Raw genomic sequence first — 15,459 nt, 5'->3', positions numbered from 1 at the left:
TTTATTGATCAGAAGAGAAAGGAATTCCTTGAGTTAAAATAGGGCTGAATGACAGTAATGGAATGTGAACGTGAGTTTGTGAGACTGAGCAAATACGCTCGAGAATGTGTATCGACTGAGGCCATCATACTCAAAAGATTTGAAGATGGGTTAAACGAAGACATCCGATTTTTGGTGGGTGTCCTTGAACTGATAGAGCTTGTAAGGCCGAGTAATTGGCTAAAGAGAAGAGAAAAGCTGAGTTAGAGTCTTGAGATTCGAAGAAGAGATAGATGGGTAAATCATTTTAGTCCTCAACTAAGAAAACAAGAGAGTTTAATACTTGATCGAGTGTTTCAACTGGGTTTTTGAATAGAAATCATGGGAAATAGTATTCGGGTCATAAGGCTCAAACTACTTTGATAACGAGTATGCGTAACGCTCGACCTAATATAATTGAGTGCCAACATTATGACAGACATCACCCTAGTGAATGCTGGATGAATAGTCGGGCATGTTTCAAACATCGTTCACATGATCATTTTATCAAGGATTGTCCTGATATAGTTGAAAAGGAAAAATTTCAGAGTGCAAGATCGGACAATGCTACTTCTAGAGGGAGACCACAAAAGAATCTGGGAAATGGAGTGAGTAGTAAGAGTGCACCTACAGATCCAGCTGGGAGACCTGAGGGTAGAGCACTCGCGAGGACTTACGCCATTTGCGCTCGCGAAGAGGCTTCATCCCTTGATGTGATTACGGGTACTTTTTCTCTCCATAATACTTCTGTTGTTGCTTTGATTGATTTGGGATCTACTCATTCATATGTTTGTGTGAAATTGGTTCTAACATGAATATGCCCGTTGAGTTTACAGAATTTGTGATAAAAGTGTCAAACCCTTTAGGCAAGCATGTGATAGTTGACAAAGTATGTAAGAATTGCCCTTTAATGATTAGGGGTCATTGTTTTCCAGCTAATCTCATGCTTTTTCCTTTTAAATAATTTGATATAATACTTGGTATGGATTGGTTGACTGTGCATGATGTAGTAGTAAACTGTGGAAGGAAAATTATTGAATTGAAATGTGAAAGTGGTGATATTATTCGGGTCAAACCAGATGAATCGGATAGCTTGTCTGTAGTGATTTCTTCTATGACTGCTCAAAAATGTATAAGAAAGGGTTATGAAGCTTATCTTGCCTTTGTGTTGAATATAAAAGAGTTTGAGTTGAAAATTGAATCAGTGGCAGTAGTATGTGATTATCCGGATGTGTTTCCGGAAGAGTTGCTAGCATTGCCTCCTATTAGGGAAGTTGAGTTTGGTATTGAGTTAGTTCCTAGTACTGCACCTATTTTGATCGCTCCGTATAGGATGGCTCAACGAAGTTAAAGGAGTTGAAAGTTTAGTTACAAAAGTTAACGGATAAAGGTTTTGCGAGACCTAGTTATTCTCCAGGGAGCATCGGTACTATTTGTGAAGAAGAAGGATAGTTCAATGAGATTGTGTATAGACTACCGACAGACTCAATAAGGTAACCATAAAGAACAACTATCCCTTGCCAAGAATTGATGATTTGTTTGATCAATTGAAGGGAGCCACAGTGTTTTCAAAGATAGACTTGAGGTCTGGTTACTACCAGTTGAAAGTTAAGGAGTCCGATGCACCGAAAACTGTATTTCGGATAAGGTATGGTCACTATGAATTTTTGGTTATGCCTTTTGGTTTAACGAATGCGCCTGCTATATTTATGGATTTAATGAACCATATTTTTCGACCATATTTGGATAAATTTGTGGTTGTTTTTATTGATGATATCCTAATTTATTCTCGTGATGAGACCGAGCATGTCGAGCACTTGAGAACGGTTTTGCAAAATTTGAGAGACAAGTAGTTGTATGCTAAGTTCAGTAAAAGTGAATTTTGGCTTCGAGAAGTCGAGTTTTGGGGCTACATTGTTTCAAGTGATGGTATTAGAGTTGACCCGAGTAAGATTTCAGCTACTGTTGAATGGAAACCGCTAAGGAATGTAACTGAGGTCAGAAGCTTTCTAGGTTTGGCCAGTTATTATAGACAGTTTGAGAAAGGATTTTCCATGATTGCTACCCCGGTGACGAGGTTGTTACAGAAAGATGTCAAGTTTGAATGGACGGAAAAATATCAGAGAGTTTTGAGAAACTAAAGGCATTGTTAACCGAGGCACTAGTTTTAGTGCAACCTAAACTGGAAAAAGAATTTGTGGTTTATAGTGATGCATTTTTGAATGGACTAGGATGTGTACTTATGCAAGAAGGTAAGGTGATAGCTTATGCCTCAAGGCAGTTGAAGCTACATGAGAAAAATTATCCGACGCATGATTTGGAGCTAGCTGCCATTGTGATTGAGTTGAAGATTTGGAGACACCACTTGTATGGCGAGAAATGTCGAGTATTTACTGACCATAAAAGTCTGAATTACTTAATGGCTCAAAAGGATTTGAACCTACGACAACGAAGGTGGCTAGAGTTGATAAAAGATTACAAGCTAGTGATTGACGACCACCCAGAAAAGGCGAATGTGGTCGCCGATGCTTTGAGTAGGAAATCATTATTTGCTTTGAGGGTTATGAACACTTAGCTGGCCTTATCAGATGATGGTTCAATTCTAGCTGAGTTGAGAGCTAGGCTGATGTTTCTGCAAGAGATTTATGAAGCTCAGAAAGTGATAGTGAGTTGCAAGACAAGAGAACTCAGTGTGAGTCGAGAATTGAATCAGATTTTTGGATTAGTTCCAACGGTTGCTTGATGTTCTGAGATAGGATTTGTGTTCTTAAGAATACTGAGTTGATTTAGAAGATTTTTCTTGAGGCTCATGGTGGTCGTTTGTCTATGCATCAGGTAGTACGAAAATGTACAATGACTTGAAGGAACTGTTGATACGAACCGCCTCGGGGAGAGTCGAGTCGTATGCTGAGTTGCCCGATCGTCTAAGAGAAAGTATCGTTCGATTTATTCAAAAAAGATGTTTCTAAATAAATTATGCGGAAGCTATTCAAGGGGTTCAAATGAAGGGTTCAAAATATGAATATTAAGGTTCAATTTAAAGTAAATGAAAGAATGAAAAGAAGGAACTCAAAAGCAAGCACGAACCAATATTAGAAAATATCGAACCAAATGCTTATAGGCTTTCAAGGCGAAAATGAAAATGATAGAACCTCGACCCACTGCTTAACAAAGTAGGAACCTCGGTATATGGGTGAACGAAACAGGGTTGACGCCACTACTAGGTAGATAAGTCAACAAAGTCTCAAACAAAGTTTAAAGAATAAAATTCTCACAAGATTAAATTCAATAAAAATTTTGGCAAAAAGTCCCTTACAATTGAAAGAAAACAAATACTTATAGGCACATAGATGACCATTCAAATTCGGCATCTAGGTGTTCACACAATAATAAAAACGTTCACACTAATGTATTAAAATAGTTCATAAATTTGGCAGATTCATGAACTAGTTGAATGGACACTTTCTTCCCCCTAAGTGTGTGCATGAATGCTTAATCATAAAGAAAGGCTTCAAGTGACTTGTATGTGCACCAAAGGTTGCATTCATCTCCTTGGGACGTTCATGCACTTGTATGGAACATGTATCCTAATAATTAAACTCTTTAATAGCATGTAGGTTCATAAATGGCAGCATGAACCTAGTAAATTCGTTCTCCCCTTTGTACATACACTTAATTCAATCAATGTGTTGAATTATTGAGTTAATTCCTTCCTTCGGACGTTCTTGAACCCATCCATGCATGTGTAGTAGCTTATAGGTCAATTCAAAGTGTGAACAGCTACTTCTTGGCCGAATAAGTGCCTTGGAAAGTTAGGAGACAGCCACCATACATGCACTTAAGCCATTCATGCATTCTATCATCCCATGCATTTGATCCATTCATGGACTAGCCTTTAATGTCCATACATGCATTCGACACATGCATGAATTTGTAGAAACCTTGCATCTAGCCCTACATGCACCAAAGATTTAATACTTCTTCATTTATGAGTGTGGAATGCCCAAAAGAGATGTTTCTTCATCCATACATTGTACCGCCCAAAGGGATGTACCTACATGAAATAAACAAGTCATTAAGATATCTCATGAACACTCATAAATTCGGCATGATGTGAACACATTAATGTCATGCATTAATTCAGCTATGTGAACATAATCAATTTATGTAATGACTATGACATATTAATAACAAATATTAATATAAGACAAGTTTAATGCTTAAATAAATATGTGCAAATTTTTATTTAATGCATTAAAGACAAAACCGAGTTTAAACTAAAATGAGCTAAGCTTTAGCTTGTGAGCTAAAGTTGAGCTGAGATTAAACTCCTAAGCTGAAGTTGAGCTAAGGTTTAGCTCGTGAGTTGAAAGTGAGCTAGGAGTAAGCTCGGTTTAGCTCAGACAAGATGGATTGAGCTCGAATAAGCTGGATTTGAGGTGGACGGAGCTCGTGGAGCTGGAAACGAGCTGGGATCAGCTTGCCAACATGTCATTGCTCGGCTTGACAGACTTGCTCGATAAAGTTCGCGGGGCGTGCTCGTATCATTCCCCCCTCTTTTAGGCGACTTGTCCTCAAGTCGAACTGTTTATCCATGGGAGAACTTTGACTCGTGCATGGTTTTCCTCGATCAAATGGGATGGAAGATGTCACACAAACCTAAAAAATTCTTACAACAACCGGTAAAAAGAAACTCAAAGGAGTCAAATTCAAATGTGTTTGATAGTTCATAAAATATTCATTCAATCGAACATATGCCAAAAATCTCAATTGGACAAAGCAAGCATACATAAATTTATCAAAGAGTTTCGTTAGACCATCGTTACAAACATGAAAACTAAGTTGGATCAAGGGATAATTGGTTGAAAATGATGGTAGGCACTTAAACACATTATTCCTCATCCAAAACATTTTAATTTCTTTAATCGAATATAGTAACTCATTTGGTCCCTTGTCTTTCTCATGCAAGGTATGCAATGGCCAAAGGTATGCTAACTCTTCCTTTCGTTTTTGAACAACATGAAGGGAGTCTCCAAATTCCAACGTAATAATCACATCATCACAATGCCAAAAGGAAAAATCCATCACATCAAAGTATAAATAATTTCCAAACAACCAATCAATGGAATTTTCAATTTCAATCGAATTGAGCAAAGATATTTGAAAATTTTTAGATGACTTACCTTGACGAATATGAAGAGAAGACAATTGAGGATTGGGTTTACCTTTCTCGGTCAAAATGAATCTTCTCTCTTTGGATAGATAACGAAGACAAACCTATTACTCCGATAAATTTGAATAGGTGGTGACGACTATGACATGTCTTGCTCCTCGAGGGTGGAATTCACAAAAATAAGATGGTTAGTATTATCGAAAACTATGGACTTAAATGGAAAAGGAAAGTTACCATGGAAATTTGATTCAATTCCAAAAACATAGGTTGGCCTTACCTTCTCGAAATGAAATGAAAATTTCAGATGTGGCCAAACAAGGTGATTAATAAATGAATCAAAATTGAAACCCAAATCATTGAATTTCACCTTCTTATCAAAAGTTTGAACATCAAGCAAACATATTTTGATTGCAAATGATGCAAAGTGCTTAATGTTTCCATAAAATGAATTCATGTAGCAAATACCGTGCTTGAACACACGAGCTTGTTTAGGAATTCCAACAAGCAACATATTAGAAAAAGATATAATCAACTCACCACACTAATTATATTTCACTAGTTTAAACACACATGTTGATTTGACAAAACCGAGCATACCAAAATACAAAGATTTATACTTCACAGTATTAATCGGAATGCAAATCACTACATGGAAAATTCGCACAAAACTCAAAGATTGTTCATGAAGAACACAATTGCACATATCATGTGAAGATCTTTTAACATGGATGCCAAACAAAGAATTTTAACTAACATGCAACTTTTCAAACAGTGATTTATCACAAATCAATTGAGCAGCATATTTAAACATAAAGATTTAACACATGAGTTCAAAAAGTTTGCGAGGTCAAACACATGAGAATTTTTACGTGATGACTTTGATCAAACATGTTCAAAATTCGCTTAGAGAAAACTAATCCAATGTTGTCAACAAATTTGCCAATGTAGTAATCGTCATAAGAAAAGTCAGATATGGCACCTTTAAAAACAAATTCGTTAACAACAAGAAGTGAACAAAAATTATCCAAATCAAGTGACTTTGATTCGATAAACAAAGAATCCTTACCTTCCTTACCTTCGATCACAAGTGGGTGGTAGTCATTCGCGAACTTACCTTTTTGAACAACCTAAAAACCTCTCGTTTGGAAGGTAATGTAGATGGAATTGGTAGCACAAACTTCTAGGAACCCGAAAAGTTAATTCACAAGAATATCGAGCATGTGGGTTAGTAGAAATAATCCTCACTTGCTCACTTGTTTTCTCACTCGATTCTTTTCTTCCGAATCACTCGTTTCTTTTGTTTCAATTTCTTTTCATCTTCTTTTCACTCTCAAATTTCTTTTCGTTTTCTTTTTCAATCTCATTTTCTTTTTCATTTTCTTTTTGCTTTTCAAAGGCTTTTTCAAGTTCTCTCAAGATTCGCTCATTTTCTCTCTTACTTGCCTCTTGCCTCTCTTTTCTTTTTATTTCATTTTCTTTTTCTTCTTTTGTTTTTTCTTTTCTTTCTTTGTTTTCTCTTTACAAGAATGTACAAAAGAACAATGAGAATACAAATCTTGTTCGAAAGATGAAGAACTATTTGCATATGATTCACAATCGAAACTTCGTGAAGAATACTCCGAGTAATATTTCTTTGAAGATCTAGTAGGAGTATGTCTTTCTCTTCGAACGCCATCTTGGAATGAATCAAAATTGTAATCGGCTTCTCGTCTTCTCGAATTTCTTGATGAAAAGGACTTTCAATCGAAGTCACTTCTCGAATTCATTGATGAATATGAGTCATAGTATGAATCTCTTTGTCTCGACGTAGATGGTGAAAAGGAGTCACGATTGGAACTTTTTTTCAGGTAGTAGTCAGGGGTATATCTCCGTGGGGTTCTTGGTTCCATTTTACGACTTGAAGAAACTCGATCACTTTGGTCTTGTTTAGTCGCCATTCTTCGCATTTCTTGCACCAAGTATTGGTATTCGATTCGTGAACTCTTGGCGTGACATGATTTTTGTTGCTAAAAGAAAATGTTAGATCACAAAACAAAATAAAAAATTAAGTACCTCACCACAAACCTCACAATTTCGCTCGAAAAGAAGAAGAAAAAAAGGTGTCACTCCCGCCGTGTTTACACTCGTTTGGCTTTTACCTCCACTCGAATGATCTCACTCGCTCATGCCTTTTTCCGCTCCTTTCTCCTCTTATAACCTTGTAACAGACTTAGTATGACTTGATCTCTAGTATTGTGGGTCGATTTCAAATGGTTTTACAAAGGATAACATATGAGGGGTTACAGGTTGGCTAAAAGAAAAGGAAATTGGGTAAAAAAAACTGTGGCGTGGATAACATTAGAATAGAAGATGAATCAGGAACGATATCAAACTAAGGGTAAACACTTTTTTTTTCAGATTTTTTTTTTCTTTTTGAAAATTTTTTTTGAATTTTTTTTCGAATTTTTTTTGACTTGTTGTATAACTTTTTTTTGTACTATATTGACAAACTAAATACAATATAACACTTTTTGTACACGATTTTTTTTCTTCGGCTGCGTAAATTTTTATTTTTATAGCAACAGCAGCTAACTAATCAAAATAAGAAAACTTCAGTATACGAAATTTTTTTTCTATACTCTTTTTTTTTTGGATCCTACTTACTTGCGTTCACTTAGACTAGCCCGAGATTAATTTCCTCGCACGATCTTCTCATTTTAGTAGCTCTGATACCAAATGATACAAACCACCTCGGGGAGAGTCGAGTCGTAGATAGTCGAGTTGCCCTGATCGCTCACGAGAAAGTATCGTTCGGTTTGTTCAAAAAAGATGTTTCTAAATAAATTATGCGGAAGCTATTCAAGGGGTTCAAATGAAGGGTTTAAAATATGAATATTAAGGTTCAGTTTAAAGTAAATGAAAGAATGGAAAGAAGGAACTCAAAAGCAAGCACGAACCAATATTAGAAAATATCGACCCAAATGCTTATAGGCTTTCAAGGCGAAAATGAAAATGATAGAACCTCGACCCACTACTTAACAAAGTAGGAACCTCGGTATATAGGTGAACGAAACAGGGTTGACGCCACTACTAGGTAGATAAGCCAACAAAGTCTCAAACAAAGTTTAGAGAAGAAAATTCTCACAAGATCAAATTCAATAAAAATTTTGGCAAAAAGTCCTTTACAATTGAAAGAAAACAAATACTTATAGGCACATAGATGACCATTCAAATTCGACATCTAGGTGTTCACACAATAATAAAAACGTTCACACTAATGTATTAAAATAGTTCATAAATTTGGCAGATTCATGAACTAGTTGAATGGACACTTTCTTCCCCCTAAGTGTGTGCATGAATGCTTAATCATAAAGAAAGGATTCAAGTGACTTGTATGTGCACCAAAGGTTGCATTCATCTCCTTGGGACGTTCATGCACTTGTATGGAACATGTATCCTCATAATTAAACTCTTTAATAGCATGTAGGTTCATAAATGGCAGCATGAACCTAGTAAATTCGTTCTCCCCTTTGTGCATACACTTAATTCAATCAATATGTTAAATTATTGAGTTAATTCCTTCCTTTGGACGTTCTTGAACCCATCCATGCATGTGTAGTAGCTTATAGGTCAATTTAAAGTGTGAACAGCTACTTCTTGGCCGAATAAGTTCCTTGGAAAGTTAGGAGACAACCACCATACAAGCACTTAAGCCATTCATGCATTCTATCATCCCATGCATTTGATCCATTCATGGACTAGCCTTTAATGTCCATACATGCATTTGACACATGCATGAATTTGTAGAAACCTTGCATCTAGCCGTACATGCACCAACATTTAATAATTCTTCATTCATGAGTGTGGAATGCCCAAAAGAGATGTTTCTTCATCCATACATTGTACCATCCAAAGGGATGTACCTACATGAAATAAACAAGTCATTAAGATATCTCATGAACACTCATAAATTCGGCATGATGTGAACACATTAATGTCATGCATTAATTCAGCTATGTGAACATAATCAATTTATGTAATGACTATGACATATTAATAACAAATATTAATATAAGACAAGTTTAATGCTTAAATAAATATGTGCAAATTTTTATTTAATGCATTAAAGACAAAACCGAGTTTAAACTAAAATGAGCTAAGCTTTAGCTTGTGAGCTAAAGTTGAGCTGAGATTAAACTCCTAAGTTGAAGTTGAGCTAAGGTTTAGCTCGTGAGTTGAAAGTAAGCTAGGAGTGAGCTCGGTTTAGCTCAGACAAGATGGATTGAGCTCGAATAAGCTGGAGTTGAGGTGGACAGAGCTCGTGGAGTTGGAAACGAGCTGGGATCAGCTTGCCAACATGTCATTGCTCGGCTTGACAGACTTGCTCGATAAAGTTCGCGGGGCGTGCTCGTATCAACTGTATTGGTGGTCGAGTATGAAAAGAGATATTTTTGAGTTCGTTTCAAGATGCCTAATTTTTCAATAAGTGAAAGCTGAACTTCAAGTGCCTTCAGGCTTACTTCAGGCTGGGATGGTTCTCGAGTGGAATTGGGACCATATTCTATGGATTTCGTGACGGGTTTGCCTTTGACACCAGGAAAAGAAGATGTTGTATGGGTTGTTGTAGATCGATTAACTAAGTCGGCTCAATTTATACCGGTAAGTATCGACTACTCACTTGATAAGTTAGCCGAGTTGTAGATTTCTGAAGTAGTAAGGTTGCATGGAGTACCTTTGTCGATTATATCGGATAGAAATCTGAGGTTCACTTTATAGTTTTGGAAAAAGTTACAAGAAGCGTTGGGTAGAAAATTGAATTTTAGTATCGCTTTCCATCCGCAAACTGACGAACAATTTGAAAGAGTAATTCAGATTCTTGAAGATATGTTACAGTGTTGTGTTCTTAAGTTCCAAGGTAGTTGGGAAAAGTACTTACCATTGGTAGAATTCGCCTACAACAACATTTTCTAGTTGAGTTTGAAAATGGTGCCTTATGAGGCATTGTATAGGCGTAAGTGCCTAATGCTTTTGTATTTGACCAAACTCAGAAAAAATCAAATTCACGGGTTGATTTAGTCAAAGATAAGGTACTCCTGAAAGTATCTTCGCGAAAGAAAGTTCTCAGATTTGGTCGGAAGGGCAAGTTGAGTCCGCATTTTATTTGACCATACAAGATTACTGAAAGAATAGGGTCAGTACCATATCAGTTGACTTTGTTGTCTGAGTTAGAAAGAATTCATGATGTGTTTCATGTGTCTATGTTGCCCCGATACAAATTAGACCCTTCACATGTGATTTCAGCTATAGAGGTTGAGATTCGACCGGATATGACTTATGGCGAAGAACTGGTTAAGATTTTGGCTAGGGAGGTCAAACAATTGAGGAACAAAAGTATTGCCCTTGTGAAAGTATTATGGAAAAGACATGGGGTTGAAGAGGCTACATGGGAGACCGAGGAAAACATGAGAAACCAATACCCAAACCTTTTCACCGGTATGATTTTTGGGGATAAAAATCACTAAGGGGGAGAATTGTAACATCTCGAATTAGGGCCTAGTCGGAACAGTGGTTTCGAGACCACAAATCCAAAGTAGAAATAATTATTTTATGATTCTCATGAGGTTTAGGATATGATTGAGTGCTTCTGTAAAGGATTTATGAAGAAATTCTAATCATAAACTGTCCAAATTGATATTTATGACTAAATTGAAAAAGTTGCAAAATGTGAGTTCTAGAAGTTTTAGGCATGAAATTGCCATGGATTATTAATTAGAGGCCCTTAAATAGTAATTTGCCAATTTCTATAATTATGGACAAAAATGGGCATGAATAGGAAAAATTTGAAAGAAAGGTCTTAAGGGCATTTTTGTCATTTGGTTAATAAGAGAATAAAAAGGGAAAAATAAGTCAAAATTGTGTTCATCTTCTTCATGTGTGTGCTGAAAATTTGAAGAGCCATAGCTAGGGTCTTTCCTTCAATTTTCAAGCTCGATTGTAAGTACTCCCTAGCCCCGTTTTTAATGTTCTTTATGTTTTTGAGATCCTTAAAGCATGATCTACCTATTTCTAGCCTTATTTTAAGTTACGGCTCATGTTTAAAAAGTGACCCATATGTGACATGCATGTATTTTGATGTTTAATGGGGGAATATGAAAGTTTGATGTATGATAAACATCTTTTACTAAGTGGTTTTTCATTAAAACACCTAAAAATGATCTTTTTGTAAAAGGTCTAAAATGAGTGGTAAGATGTATGATTTAATGAGAAGTGTGGGATGCTATGCATATGTCACAGGTTCGATTAGGCTTGAGTAACAATGAAAATGAACACATTTCATTTTACGAGCATAGGAACTAATTTGCAAATATCTAAAAGTTTAAGGGCAAAATCATAATTTTTCTAAAATATAGTTTTTGGACTGATTTGAATAATGTGATGATTAAATGAGCTGAATTTTCTATTATAGATGAAGAAAAATGAAGTCTGGACCTATACCGGGGAAAGAACAAGATTCTGGACTAAATTGAATTAATTGTCCATATTTTGTACCGAGATAAGTTCATGTGTAAATAATGCAATGATATATCATGTTTTAATATTTTATTAATGTATGAGTCTCTATGATTAATTATTACGACAAGTGTATGAACGATGTTATAGTCTATGAGCATGACATTATGAATGAGTTCGACGAATATGTGATATTGAGAAAAATCCCATTTGAACCTTAGGAAAAAATTAGGATACAATGTGACATGTCACTAGCAACTGTGTGATTATGAGCTCATGAAATTATGTGTATATGAGATTATGTGAACCGGGTGTTAGTCTTGTACGTTCTACCGGTGGCTAGGTTGCCCGGCATGTGTTGCGGATGCCTATCAGCTTGTGTGAGCAGCCCGAGTAGTTACGTCCTGACTATCAGCTTGTGTGAGCAGGCCCGTGATTAGCTTGAGAGCGAACAATGTGTGATTGTGATATAAGGTAGCATGTAGCTACGTTTGAAGCACTATGTGAAAGTCTTCCGTGTATCCGATAATATTACGAGTGTTCAACGGGTAAACCTGTGAGTTATTTGACAAGTAAGTCAATGATGAAGAAATATGATAATGTGTTACGAATTGGTACATGTATGTATGAAAAACTCATATAAACGAGCTCGGTATGTGATGAACTTTTGGAAAGATTAGAAATGTGTAAGTTATGTCTATAAATTTAAGTTATGGCTATGAATTCTTGATGACACATATGTGAACTATGTTATGTCAATGGTATTCATATCTATATATGATTATATTGCTATTTATTTGCATGTGAACTTACTAAGCTTTATACTTAATCCCTTTCCTTTCTATTTTCTTATAGTGTTGGCAAGCTAGCTCAGGGATCGAAGGACGTTGGAGCTTGATTCACACTATCAAATTAATCTTTTGGGTATAGTGAGTTTAAGTATTTTAAGTATGGCATGTATAGGGACTTGGTGTTTTTGTTATATGTCATATTTGTAACACCCCGAACCCGAGACCGTCGCCGGAGTCGAACACGAGGTGTTAACAGACTTCAACCCACTTATTGAGAGTTTCCAGACAAGCTGCCAATCTGTGTACTAGTCGCTCCAAAATTCATAACTTGAGTTTTACAACTCGAAAATCAGTTTCGCAAATTTTCCATGAAACTACACTCATATTTCCATCTACATATTTTTTCTAGAATTTTGGTCAAGCCAATTGGTACAGTTTATTAGTTAAAGTCTCCCTGTTGCAGGGATCGACTACACTGACCTTTGAGCATTACGAATTGGATATCTCCTGTACAGGGCTTCAATACTGATGCCGTTTGTTTCTATAGAAACTAGACTCAGAGAGGAATCTACACATATATGGCATGACTCCTAATTATCTCTGGTTAATTTACAATGATTTTCCAAAGTCGGGACAGGGATCCAGAAACCGTTCTGGCCCTGTTTCACAAGAACTTTAATATCTGTTAACTTATAACTCATATGACCATTTCGTTTCTTCTATATAAAATTAGATTCATCAAGGTACATTTACATAATTTATTTACTATTTAATACCATTCCTACTATTTTAGTGATTTTTCAATCTCACGTTACTGCTGCTGCCAGCACCTGTCACTAAAGCAACTATGCCTATTTCATGATTTCCTTTGATCTAACTAGTGATTCATCATACATGTCACAAATCATGATCATGACTAGCCATACCAGAGGCTAATCATTATCCAACATCTCCCTACTACACTATTGCCATAACATGCATTTTAATACCAAAATAATCAACCATGGCATAAGACATGGAAATCGAATTACCAAGACTTGTGACTTAACATTGGAGAACTAAATCCAACCAAGCATTTATGCCATTTTCGCATGGCTAAAAGTTTACATACCAAAGTTCAACAAAGCATATTAGCCTATACATGCCAAAATGTTCTCCTAAACCGACTACACAAAAAGATACCAAAAGTTGATAGCCGTGTGATGACTCCAATGACGATCACGAGCACGCAAAAAGGACGAGTCCGAGAAACCTAAAATGGCGACAAGCAAACACCGGGTGAGTATATAACTCAGTAAGCCATAAGCATTATATTGCCGTTCAGTAATAATATACCATAAAAGAAAATAATTAAGGCGGAATTAAAATCCTCCATCCACACCCCAAACGGTACTATAATTCTTTAGGCATTTCGGTTTGGTCACATACCAAGCCCTACTTGATATTTCATACATTACGCCATATGACATTGCATGCATTTATTTTCGAGTAATATCACCACATAGATCAAGACTTACCAAACCAAAATTCCAAATATAAATAAAATGTCCATTCCTCATAAGCTCAAGGTGTTTACTCGTACCGCTGTCCATGATTGACTCGGTAAGGCCGCGCACGAGAACGTGTACGTTTATTAGAGGATGTGCCATAAGCCCGCACACTTAGTGCTTAATAGTCGAACTCGCACACTTAGTGCTATATAATCAAACTTGCACACTTAGTGCTGTATAATTTGAACCCGCACACTTAGTGCCAATTTGTGATTATAAATGTTTACACCCGCACACTTAGTGCCGAACCAATCATTCAATACATCTCACCTCTTTTCTTTCAATTCAATATTTTTATCACCACATACATACATGTTTATATATATATATTCTACCATTCCATTCAGCAACATCACTTAGACATTACGACCCCTTTAAATTAGTACAAATAAGTGCTTAATGACTTACCTTATATCGGATGAAATGATTCCCAATCTACTACTCGATTATCTTCGCTTTGCCTTTGCTTGGTTCTCCCTCTTTGATGTCTTGATCTAAAATGAATACATTTAGTAGTTTAATCTTCTTGCTGGATTTTTATGTGTATAACTTAATGGTTTTCACCCCATTTCACAACTATCTTTGTTCAAAATATCAAAATCTCAACCAACCTTTGTTTAATGCTTCAAGGTCAATGCATGGTCACCATTAAGCTAATCTAGTCTCAAGTATTTTAATCCTAACATACAACATCATGAATCAACTCAACCTTATAAGCCAATATTACTCCTACAACCGATTGTAAGGAGTTAACAAAGAAAATATATTTTACAAACATATACACCCATGTGGCCGATTTTACCAAATCAAATTTAACCTTACTTATCTCAAATTTTCATTTCATACTATCATCCCCATGACATAGCAAGGTTTTGAATCATGGACTAATTAGAACTAAAACTAGCAACTAAGAACATGCATGAATCTCATGGCACCATATTAAACATACCTTAATCTAGCTACAAGGATGGCCAACCTATTCCAAACCAACCATGAGCAAGGACCCCTTTCTTCTCCCTTGAGATTTTTGGCCAAAAGGATGGAAAAAAAGATGAACAAAGCTTTTTTTTTTTGTTTTTCTTTCTCACTTGCACGGCAATGGGGAGGGGAGGGGAAAGCCTTCACACACACACCTTTTTTTTTTTTTCCTCATGCACCTTATTTTATTTATTTCAACATAAACCACTCACCCAACATGTTTCATGACATGTCTTGCCCATGCTTCCTTGTCATGGCCGGCCACTAGCACTTGGGGGAATTTTGACATGCAAGTCCTCCCTCTTGACTACATGTACTATTAGGTCCTTATAGATTAGCCTATCATTTTTCAAAAGTGACATACAAGTCCTACTAACTGAATTCACATGCAATCGACTAAACCGAAGCTTGAAATTTTTACACATTCGTAAATACATATTCTAGACAATAAATATTACGT

This window comes from Gossypium arboreum, chromosome 4 (assembly GCF_025698485.1).
Source record: "Gossypium arboreum isolate Shixiya-1 chromosome 4, ASM2569848v2, whole genome shotgun sequence".
NCBI lineage: Eukaryota > Viridiplantae > Streptophyta > Magnoliopsida > Malvales > Malvaceae > Gossypium > Gossypium arboreum.
Note: the sequence above shows the minus strand (reverse complement) of the source record.